At 45.7% G+C, this 12701-nt stretch overlaps 1 protein-coding gene across 2 annotated transcripts in view; it reads left to right on the top strand.

The window, feature by feature from the left end:
• The window catches only part of PAQR8 (progestin and adipoQ receptor family member 8), a 188165-nt gene that overhangs the window by 116630 nt on the left and 58834 nt on the right, over positions 1 to 12701 (top strand). The gene's annotated exons all lie outside the window — the stretch shown is intronic.

Genomic DNA, 12701 nt, shown 5'->3' with positions numbered 1-12701 from the left:
AGCCCCGCTTCCCCAATCCTGCCATAAAGTTTTGGAGGGGGGCCCGACCTCAAAACATTTTGCTTAGGGGGGGCTCAGAGTAAAAAGGTTTGAAGACCTCTGACCTAGATAGACTAAATATGCTAGAACCTCAAATCACCTTAAAAGTGACCCTTATCATAAATAGACTAAACATACAAGAATATCAACTCACCTTAAAAGGTGACCCTTGTCATCAATAGACTAAACATGCAAGAACCTCAACTCACCTTAAAAGGTGACCCTTGTCATCAATAGACTAAACATGCAAGAACCTCATCTCACCTTAAAAGGCGACCCTTGCCATAAATAGACTAAATATGCCAGAACCTCAACTCACCTTAAAAGGTGACCCTTATCATAAATAGACTAAACATGCAAGAACCTCATCTCACCTTAAAAGGTGACCCTTGTCATCAATAGACTAAACATGCAAGAACCTCAACTCACCTTAAAAGGTGACCCTTGTCATAAATAGACTAAACATGCAAGAATCTCAAATCACCTTAAAAGGTGACCCATGTCATAAATAGACTAAATATGCCAGAACCTCAACTCACCTTAAAATGTGACCCTTGTCAAAAATAGACTAAATATGCCGGAACCTAAACTCACCTTAAAAAGTGACCCTTGTCATAGATAGACTACATATGCTGGAACCTCAACTCCTAAAGTTAGGAGTCCTAACTTTTCTACTCCTAAACTGAGAAAAATCCTAACTTTAATACTTTCGGTATTCACAGAAGGCATTTAGGAGTCCTAAAGTTAGGACTCCTAACTTCTGTGAATACCGAAATGAGTAAGTGCCTTCTGGGAATACCAAAATGAGTAAGTGCCTTCTGTGAATACCAAATTGGTGGTAAGTTTAGGATTTTGTCTTAAGTTAGTTCTGTGAATCGGGCCCTTTGTTTCTGCCACAAGGCTCTATACGCGTCCCCCCTCACTCTCTATAAGTCCTGGATGTTTTGCAGGTATTCGCTGCTTGATTTCTTGCTTCTTCAGTGTCTCAACTTGTGCCCTTCCCAAGGTTTCGCAGATGGCGACTGGGAGGACGTTCTTTTCTGGTTATCACCGTCTAGGCATGGAATGGCCCCCCCTTTGGTATTTGCTTTGAATCAAGACTGTTCAGATTTTACAGACTCCTGAAAACCCACCTCTGGCAACAATATTTACTCTGTTGCTGCCCTACAGATCGCAGGGCCAGGACACTCCTGCGTATTTGCGCACTCTAAAAAACTAAAAATCAAATCAAATCAATAAATCAAGTACCTTCATTGTGGCAGGCCGCATGACCGTTATCTCCAAGCGACAGAATGGGGTGGATAAATGGGGTTTGTTCCAAACACCGTGAAAGAGAAGGCGATCTTTTCTTAGGGCAGCCGCAGCCAAAAGAAGGTTCTAGACTGGAAGGAAAAGCTGGTCAATATAGTCAGGTCTTTTAGTGGGCCGGGTCCACCGGATCTGAGCACCAGCAGTTTTTTTAAGGGGGCCTCGAAACTGGTCTCTATCGGGCTCTGTTTTGTGCCCTATATTTTAGAAAACAAGAGCAACCCATACGTCCTTGAGAGCTGGGTGAGTACAATTAGTACAAAACAATGTTCACAAGGAACTCATTTATCTAGATCAGTACACAATCTGCAACTCAAGTAGTTGCTCTGATTAAATCATAACTAGAAATTATTTTATACATTAATGCCCCCCTATCGAGTCGCAGTATTCTTTACCTAAATATTCTCTTATCACATATTAATTGAAAAAGCCCATACACCTTGTTATTCAGGTCTACCTGACTTCAGCCGAAGTAGGTAACTTTATTATGCAGTTCTAGTCTGTATCACAGACGTTATCATTATATATGTCAATAAAACATTTACATATCATTACACATTTAGAGTAATGTTGTGAGCCCCAGTGAAGTGACCATAACCTATTTGGTGAGTATTGTGTGACATGGTGAACAAAAAAAAGGAAACAGGTTATTGGTGAAGTACAAAAGGATGAGCTTAATACAGTAATAATGATTCTATTCAGGCTCTCTCTTTTGTCTGTTGTCGACGGCGTTTCGACCCTCTCTAGATACAGGGTCTCTTCAGGACTACGTTTCTGGGGACAGTACAGTGAAGGCTGTTCTGTATAAGAATCCATAATCTAATGTGTGATAGGTGTTACAGGAACGGTATTAATCCAGACTTGGTATGTAGGACCAGTGTAATTCAAGTACAACCGGTGTAGAGTGGAACCCACAATGGGGACTCTAGGCTTGTCGTGCTGTAGGAATTATAACATCAGAGGATGGGGTACAGAGGAACCCTGCTGTTGCTCCATGTGGTTATTCACGACGCTAGCGAACTTGATCTCGCGCTGCTCTGGCCGGTCACGTTGGACCTCAATCTGCAAGTCAGCGTGTAGGCAAAGGACAATAGTTGAGCTATATGTGGAACCCAATACTTGGCTACACCGGAAAATTCCTCGACGGTAGCGATGATTTTAAATCTTGCTCTTTCTGGACTGTTTTGTGTCCAGGCACAGGCGGTCCGTGTTTTTTCCGGACTGCAGTGAGAGCAGGCACATGGATGTGCGCGTGCTCACACTGCTCACTTCTCACTAGTGGAGAAGTAGGGCATGACGTCATGTCAGGTGAGCGTTGTAGGGGAAGGGAACTCCTTTAAAGAGAGTCCTTTTCTCTCTGGATTTCCCTTCTCTTTTTGAAACTCAGGAGCAGCAACATTGTCCTGGTGTCACCAGGGCTTTAAGTGGAAGCTTTTTCAATATTATATACAAGCCATAGTTGCTGCTTATTTATCTTGTGCAACTAACAATCATTATCAAAGCCAATAGTCCTGACTTGTTCTAGGTATAATGTTACTTGTTGTATCCTATATCTGGATGTAATGACAGAAACAGCAAAAAACAAGTTGGGCGGCACACTATGCTAAGCACAGATTTTTAGCTTATGTGTTTTAAGCCACACCCTTAATTACATTGACCACACCCCGTTGAGCGACCCCCCCAGTTTTTTCATCCCACTTAAAGCCCTGAGTACAGCCCACTTTCAGTCAATATGTATCTTGTCACTGCTGCTTGCATTCAATATAACAGCGACGGCACGGGTGGTACATACTACGAGCTGACGCAAGAGCGTCGTAGCAGACAGAGTCCAGGAAGTTGCCAGGCCTTTGCGAAAATGGAAAATAGAAAATAGAAAATAGAAGAAAAATGATACAGGAAAGGCCCTGATTTCCGTAGTCAGGGAAGCTGCTGCAGGCCGCATGAATACCATATTAGAAGGACATATGTAAATTCAATATAGCTGTGTGCTTAGTTTTGCAAACTGCTGCCGCAACAAATGATGGACGGATTGCTGAATAAATCAAACGTACACCCCCAGTCAAGAGATCTGGGTTAAATCTATTGTTCTTTTGCTCACTACACCACCCCAGTTTGCTTTGCAAACCAGTCAGTATGTGAGGGCTGCTTATAAAATCTAACTAAAAATAAGAGGATATATTTAAGCTTTAATTGTGGGACACACACCAGCAGTATCAACGGGCCCCTTGACTCCCATAGACAACAACCCTCTACAAAGGCTTTTTGGTCGAGCAACGCACTCTGCTTCTTTTTCTCTCCATGTTTTCGGCAGTTGAATATTTCCCCTATGGGGTCAGGTGCTTTGCTTAGGACTGTATGGCTCAAAATCTCCCAGAAAATGTTGTGTAGTAAAACCTTGTCCATAGGGCATGTTTTTCAAGTGCATTCAAAATATCCTTTGATATTTCATGAGATGGGGGAACAGAAGTGGAAACAAAGCACCCTCTTTTCTAGAACTGGTACACCTTGGACATAAACAGTACAAGCTTCCTTCCCTTAGCGGATAGGTACAGCTAGGGCTGCCACAGCACAGACTTTCCCCATCAAAGGACACATACAAACCAGGCAGAAACAGCCCTGCCAAGTTTCTCATGATGTGCTGCACCTGTCCAGGCTTTTTTTTTCCTTTAATTCTGGCACTTGTAGTCTTGGCTATTTCATTTTAAAACAGGAGTACAAGTCCCAGAGTTCTAAGTGAAAAGTCTGGACTGGAGCAGTACATCACGCATGAACCTGGGAAAACTTGGCACCTATGCAGAAACAGTGCTAGCTTTGCATCGTCACAGTAAGGGTACATGACAGCAGCAAAACAAGCTTCCGTCTCATACAGGAGGCAGCAACCACCGTCTCCCATTCACCACAGAGCAGATTCGGCAGCGCAGACTAGTAAAATATGTCATTGCTCACAGAATGTACTGTTAAAGGTGAGTGACATGTAGCTTACGGAGAGATCGCTGGAGCTGGCGTTTAGCTCACCGAGAGGAATGTATAGGTGGAGAGTAAGCGAATATGTGAGTTTCATCACTATTCGTACACAGGTGCTATTCCATGCCAACATCCAGCTGTTGTTATAAAGAGGCCTGCTGTTTGTGTTGATTCTTTGGTCATCCATGTTTTGAGAAGTTGCCATTACTTAGTTGATCATTGCTGTTTGGAGCAGCCCAGTCACTGCATAAGTAACTATTCTGCAGGCAGGAACACAGGTGCCAACCTCTTGGAAAAGGGTTTGAATGTGTGCACCGTGGTGCACCGTGCAATCCGAGCCTCAGTGCTACACCTGGTATAAATGTCAGGGCCACCACTGCTTCTCCCGACAGTATGCAACAGCTTGCATAGGCACTCTAGATTTTACTATAACAGACTTCCTGTCTATGTCACTGTTAGAGCAGCTTAAAGAATGTTTCAATAGTCAAAAAGAACAAAAATAGGGAGAGGAGTTGGCCTAAGGGCTAGGACGGTCGACCTCGAATCTGGGGATCTGGGTTCGAGTCTCGGCAACGACGCTGAACATCCTGTGATTCTGGGCAAATCACTTAATCTCCCCATGCCTAACAAAAACAAGCATTGAAAATGCAATAGGTCTCACCCTCGTTTAAGTTAAAGCAAATCTGTTTGTAATTAGGTGGCTTTTTAGCTTTGCTTTTATTAGTGTTTTTCAAACTTTCATGTACATAACATGCATATGTATGAATATATGTATATGTATGCATGCATTTATATTTGTATTTATATAGATATGCAGATGTGTATATATATGTTTATATATGTATGTATATACATACACATACAGATATATAAATGCATATGCATATACATGCATATATATACATATATATATGTGCATATGTGTGCGCATAGAGAGAGGTAGAGAGAGGTAGAGTTAGAGAGAGGTAGAGTTAGAGAGAGGTAGAGGGGTAGAGTTAGAGTGGTAGAGAGAGAGGTAGAGAGGTAGAGACTAGCAGAGAGAGAGGTAGAGAGAGGTAGAGAGTGAGTAGTAGAGAGTGAGTAGTAGAGAGTGAGTAGTAGAGAGTGAGTAGTGGAGAGTGAGTAGTAGAGAGTAGTGGAGAGTGAGTAGTGGAGAGTGAGTAGTAGAGAGTGAGTAGTAGAGAGTGAGTAGTAGAGTAGTAGAGTGTGAGTAGTAGAGAGTGTGTAGTAGAGAGTGTGTAGTAGAGAGTGAGTAGTAGAGAGTGAGTAGTAGAGAGTGAGTAGTAGAGAGTAGTAGAGTGTGAGTAGTAGAGAGTAGTAGAGGGTGAGTAGCGGAGGAGAGTAGTGGAGAGTGAGTAGTGGAGAGTGAGTAGTGGAGAGTGAGTAGTGGAGAGTGAGTAGTAGAGAGTGAGTAGTAGAGAGTAGTGGAGAGTGAGTAGTAGAGAGTAGTGGAGAGTGAGTAGTAGAGAGTGAGTATTAGAGAGAGAATAGTAGAGCGAGAGTAGTAGAGAGAGAGTAGTAGAGAGACAGGCTCTGAAGATGAAACCACTCCTCTGTCTCCGAGGGACATCTGTGTCACTGCCCCACGGCAGCAGCTCTAAAAGAAATGAGTGGAAGTGAAAGCACAGCGAGGCCAACAAAGGGAGGGGCAGGGCTGCTTAATGGATCGGGGAGGAGATGGGGAGGGCCTATTCTTTCACTAAGCACAACTGTGCCTTGGCTGGGGTTTACGTCAAATGACGTGGCTCGGGAGTAAACACAAACAAGCCCCACAACGGTACCTTTATGTGCACTAGCGCCATGTACATTTGTAGCCATATCATTGACACAGCAACCAACACTCGGTCTGGTCAGCAACAGGAAATGCCTCAGAGAGCATGGAACGTTAAACAAAAAAAAATTGCATACCACACGTTAATAAAATAACCGTTTGTGGGACTGCTGTGGAGGAAAGGGGGATAGACGATATTACAGCGTGACAGGAACTGAAAGGGAAAGAGGCGAAATTGCAAGAAGGGGGAAACGGGGTGAGAGATTGGTATTCTGGTAGATGGCAACATCTAAGCAACGTGTCTCTGAGATAGACAGACGAAAGGGGAAACAAACAGTGCTTGCCCAGTAATTAAAAGCAATAGTGTAACGTCGCGGGTAAAAGATCCAATCCCGGTGGGCGTGCCTAAAAGGAGACAAGGTGGCAACAAGGAAGGATTGACCTGCCTTCTGTGCAATCATTGCACTGCCTATGGCATAATTTGTGACGCCAAACGACGCGCACGAATGAAAGCTGAAGGCGGAGCAGAGACGAGGCTTCTGGAATTGTATCGATTCCAAGAAGCCACGTATGACAAGAGCAGCACATGCGCTGCTTACGCCAGGCCGAGACCTAATGAATGTGTCCTCATGTAACACAACTGGTGCTCGTGTAAAGCGCTCATGCTATATAAAACTCTATTAAAAAAAACACCCTTTTACACCAGTATTTTATCTTGCATTACAAATCATGGAGAGAGTATAGGTTTATCAGTTCTATCTCCCCAGGGGGTTCTGTTCCCCCAGTGTATTTACTTTTTATTCAGCCCACTGTCTATTCTGAAGAACTATTCCGTGGCTTAAAATGAGCCACGATCATTTTAACATATTAATGTAAATGGAGCTACAGCTTTCAGCGACACAGAAAGGCATGTAAATCTCAGCCAGGCTCCAAAATGAGTCTATTCCATTTAGTTGTGTTTGTGCCCTGTGAATGCAATGGTAAAGCTCAGCTACGGGGCAGCCATGAATGCTTACAGTGTATAAGGGTCCCACTACAATCCCACCCTGCTTATTTATTTTTTATAACATGTTTGTAACTGTGTTTGTCAAGATCTTAAGTGGAAACTGGACAGACAGACAGACATCCTCTGACAGTGGTTTAACACTGCATGCAAACGTTTTTGGTTAAGCAAAGACCGGCCTTATGTAGCAGCATGAGCTGTCTTTGACCATGTACAGCGCTCCGCTGCCTTTTGACTAGGTTTGCGCGTTAGAAACACCATCTATCTACCTACATACATACAACATAATGTGAAAACACATACTTCGAAGACTTACTTTTTAAAATATCCCCACTCTCATGGCATGTAGCTCGGGGGCAGCATACATGCTTCAGTTCTCACCCATGTCACATTTGGGGTCATCTTTTCTTCCCAACCTCATATGTTTATTAAAATGTTCCCCCAAGCTAACTTGAACATATAACCATGGTCATTTTGAAATGCATTTGCTTTTCAGTCTATTGTAACACACCGAGTCATTATAATATCTACCAGATACCTCTTTCGCTGTATTTTTACACTGTAAAAGAGACATTAGAAAGGACCTTTGTCTACGCGTGATGTGCTTATTTATTTCTTAACAGTAAATGTCATTATTAGCCACATTCTCGCACAGTGATATAACACCGCATGCAAAAGATTTTTTATAAGCCATAATGGGCCCCTTGTAGCTGTGGGCTGCAACAAATAGTGAGTTAGCAGGCTGTGTGGTTCTTCTTATTTTAACTACCAAGAAATTCTACCCAGGACCACTGTCTGTGGTTTTTTCCACGTTACTGTGGTTTTAACATACTCACCACATAAGCACCATCTGCTGCATACTTTGCAGATTTTAACAAAAAAGTGTTTGTTGTCAAAATAAACGTGAAATAATACAGCCGCAGAATGAATGTGCTCCAGTATGCTGCTTAATTTGCCAAATGCTGCTGCATAATTTAGTGACCAAGCCGCATAATTTGGCCCTCCTATGCCTCATAATTCCAGAAGCCCAGCTCATACTCAATCATTACAACTGCTTCCCTAATCAGGGAAAAGGCTCCATTTAACCACTATCACCTTGTTTTTGTGTACCGGTTCCATCTGTAGGGTCAGACATGTTGTGCTACTGTTGAATATTGTGTTGATCCTGCACCAGTGTTGCAAGCTCAACAATGACTGTGTATTGCAGATGTTATACAGAAAATGTACATTTTACAATGAATACATGCATAGGCTGCATCAATTCTAAATATTCTATTATATTTTTTCAGTAATTTCAAACACTTAATTTTCTGCATTGTATATATGTTTTCAATTTCACTGTAGTGCGGAATGATTTGAATGATACCAATTAGCTGTATGTAATGTAAACCCAAAATGTACCTTTTAGATTAGTGTGCGCATGCAGAACTTTGTTTTAGGCAAGTACGTTACTGCATATGCTGCAAAGAAAGAAATCCTACACTGGCCCAGGCCAGATCTATTGGCTTTGCCAATGCTTGTTATTTTTAGGTCTACCCTTTGGAATAGCTTCAGTTATATCTCCAGACTACTGTGTTTCATTCAGAAACATGTACACTTAACATATATGCATAGTGAGGTATGAGGTCCGCCATCTGTTGGTCAGTTAAACTGTCATTCACGTTTTGATTCTGCCAACCACAGCATGGCGCAGTGACGCAGCCCACTTCAACCATTGTGTTAGAAGGTGGTTCTGACACAATGGGCCGCCCGGATTTTTCGCTTTTTGAGCACCTAATTGTTGAACTTTTACTGTGGGGGAGCCTCATAAGTTGGGACTCACCCACAGTGAACTCAGGATGTAAGAGACTGCATGGGGATTTTACTGGTGTCCGCCTGGTTTGACCAGGCCACTGCGCAGCAGATGGAGTAAGGGACACTGGGATGGTTACATGCAGACACATGTGTACATGCATGTGCACACGTGTACGGGCTGCGCAGGGGAGATTCCTAGCGTGCGCAGTCCAGGAGCAGCTACAAAGTGAATGGTGTGGCAGGACTTATGCAGAATTGGGTGGTGACATGAAATATGCTTTATACACTGGAAAGAAACATGCCTGGGAAAGTCAGTGTGTTTTACTGTGTTTTTCACTTCATTATTTCCTTATGGGGAGGTGGAACCCATGGGCTAGGGTAACTTCCATAAGGCCTACAGATTCCAGACACGCACTAAAATCCACTGTAGCGGATGTGAAAATAAGTATTCTGCAGAGTCCAAAGTCATATTTGTACTGCTTTTGGGTCATACAGAAATGTCATATTTCTCTGAGCCAGCCATGACCAGACCCAGGCTGAGGGCTGCCCTCAGCTGGATGGATTGATAACCTTTCTTCCACAAGCTAAGGCCTCCTCTCCACGAAGAGAAGATGGGAGGGGCTACAGGCTCATCCATTAGCAGCTGTCACTGGGTGCCAGGCACCAGGCTGCACCAAGGAGGGAAGGCAGTGAGGGGGGAAGGAGTTGGGTTTCAGAGGCCATGTGGCCAGAGACACTGGACACCGCCATTTTGAACAAACCCAGAGGCTGGACATGAAGGAGGGAGCAGGGGCAGGGAAGTGATGTGTCGCTGTTTGATAGGACCAACAGAGACTTCCTGCCAGCCCCCTACTCAACTTTTAAAAAGTGCTTGGACAGGAAGAGAAGCTCTCTCTGGGGTGTGGTCTGCTGAAGCAGTAGGTGCTGGAGGCGGGCGCAATGGGCAGTTGGAAGGAAGAACCCCCAGAATGCCCCCAGGGTCCTGAAAAGCACCAGAAGAAGAGTCCAGGACTAGTGCGCAGAAGCACGGGCCTCTGCGCAGGCAGAAGAGAGGCCCAGGAGAAGAGCAGGCGAAAGGCTGGTGCAGGGAGCCAGTGAAGACAGCTCCCTGCTGAATCTACCCTCTTGGAGACCCGGGGGCGAAAGAGAGTGCTGCCAGTGGCTGGGGGCACCACCAGGAGCAAGAGGACGCAAAAATGGGGCAGATAGGACCCCCAGGGGCTGAGATATGGCCTCCGGAAGGTAGGCGACCTTTGACCCCTAAGAAGACCAACAACGAAGCGCGTGGGGCTCCACCGTGAGTCTCAGAGATGCCCCCGGGGTGGGTCATGTCCCGGGGGCTGCCCCCAACAAGAAGAGGAAGCCGGGAGCACTATCGCACTCCCCATGAAAATGACCCCGGAGGGGTGCCAGGAGCCCACCCTGGCCCCCGCAGACTGTGGCTGGAGGGGAGCGCCATCGCACCCCCCTCGAAGAGATTCAGGGGCCCAGGATCCCAACTCCAGGCCCCATATGCTGCGGTGGAGGCGGGAAGCACCGTCACGCCCCCCGCGAAGACAGAAGTCGGGGGAGCGCAGTCGCGCCCCCCTGTGAAGATGAGGAGGGGCCCGGGACCCCATCCCCGGGCCCCAAAGTGGAGGCGGACGCGTCTGCCCGCTGGAGACCAGAAGTATCCAGCCGGCTCCCGTGGCCGCACACAGGGGTGCGGGCCGGGAGGGAGCAGGCAGGGGCAGCCGAGGGTGGGCTCCCCAGGCTGGCCTCAGCCCCGCAATGCGCCAGGGTGTCCGGGTGGAACCGAGCACCCCGCAGGCCAAGCAGAAGTAATGGAGGCATAAGGGGCCCAGGTGGGACCGGGCCCCAGAAAAATTGAATGAGCGGCCGGGGGTGGGCTCCCCGTGCCATAGAACTTAACTGAGGGTCCGGGTGGGACCGGACCCTCCCACGGGCAGCCAGGGCGGCCGGAGGCCCACATCGCGGCTCTCCCAGGAGCAGCGGGGGAGCCGCTGTTCAGAAATGCATGAAGTCCCACAATGCCTTGCAGGCCAGGACCGGAATGCAAGGGAAAAACTGCATTTTCACGGCTTGTGGTGGTCCGGAAAGAGCGGGGTCACCACCCTACATGTGCTAATATGCTGGGGGAGCTGCTGGAGAAGCGCAACCCCACCCCAGCACGAAGAGGAGTCCCACCCTAGGTGTCCTGGGAACTTAAAAGAAACAACCCCTCAAGGGCTCAGCTAAGATTGCATTACCTCCTAGGCTGGAACTTTTGTTCCACAGCGGGGGGTGCAATAAGAAGTGCCTCATGGAGTGAAGGGCTGAGTTGGGGATGTCTGGAGAAGGGCATCCCCTGGAGGTGTAGAGGTGTAATTGCACTGAAATGCATTTACTTTCGGTTATTTCTTTTAGAGGGACTGAACTTTAGGTGTTTAATGTGAAGTACATGCAAAGTAGGGTTATGTTGCCAGACATTCCTGCTAGAGTGTCTGGCTGTATAGGTGTAATCCTGTGATTTCATAGGGGCTGGAATTGCAATGCATTCTATTGATCCACAAATGTGCTGAGTACTGTCATTCCAAAATGTGCTTAAACATGTATTCTTGCTGCTGCACTTAAGTGAAGACCCCAGACTGCCAGCCCTTAAGATATAGAGGTGCATACTTTATGGTCAGTAGGAGATGCTCAGTCAGGGTCATGTGTCACCAAGGCAGGTTTACCCATGTTTAATGCTTGTTGAGGTAATGGGGTGGGTCGCCACTGGGATGGTGCCAGTGCGCAGGGCCCACGCCCCAGGTTATGTTCAACTAATCGCATTGGGGGCAAGATGATGTGCATACATGGGAGTGGTGGTAATAGACCCCACCCCCCACGGTAGGGGTGGAGATGTTATGCAATGTCACAAAGTAATTCCAACAGCTTATGTATATTTGTAAATTGGTGCATAGTATTGAGTAGTGTGGGTGTTTAATAAATGTACTCTTCCTTTTATAAAGCAAAGTACAGACTGGACAATCAATTATTGAGTGTTATTTTTGCGCACCTGCAAATGGCGATTACTAGCCCACACCACCTCCCTTGAGTAAGCCTCAGACTGCTCTGCAACGTTACCCTCTGAGAGTCAGGCGCTGCAATCGGGTGTTTGGTTCCCAGTGAAGGACAAATGTAGTCATGTTATTTGTGCAGGCCTCACAGATGCTGCCTCGTTATCCAACACATTGGCTCTCTTCACTCTGAGTGACTGCACAAAGCCTCTGCATATTGTTCACATCCGCATACACATAGTTCCTTCCTCTTCAGACAAAGCTGCTTTAAAATTGGCTTTTCTTTAAAACGTATTTATTTTTGTCTTAACTTAAAATAGCCACAATGTATGTCGCCTGCACTTCGGGTGCTCAGTTATATTGTGATGTATGTTTCCCCTTCTTTTTAAAGTTGCTGTTATACAGCTTGGGTCAGTCTGGCATTGTAATCGTCCGCAATTCGAGTGCTTGGCTAGGTCTTAGTTTTTTCTTGTTTCCTTAAATAATTGTATAATCATAGCGATAGCAGGCTGCGTGCCACAACTATAAGGTGCGTCATTTAAAAACATCACGGGTAAAACAGCCACGTCAGTGAACCTTTTTTAATTCCATATTGTAAGCATATTGTGGCCATATCTTCTTCGTAACTTTTTTTATTTTTATTTTGTGGCATATGCTTTCAATAAATAAATAGCCATTACACCACCTTGTCCTGTCCATGCATTTTGGCTTTGCCAATGCTTGTTAGTTCGTCTCCTCGTACCCTGCCCTTCTTTAACGTCGCGTGCTATTTTCCGAGTTTCTC

Source organism: Triturus cristatus, chromosome 6, assembly GCF_964204655.1.
Source record: "Triturus cristatus chromosome 6, aTriCri1.1, whole genome shotgun sequence".
NCBI lineage: Eukaryota > Metazoa > Chordata > Amphibia > Caudata > Salamandridae > Triturus > Triturus cristatus.
Note: the sequence above shows the minus strand (reverse complement) of the source record. Positions and strands in the feature narration are given on the sequence as shown.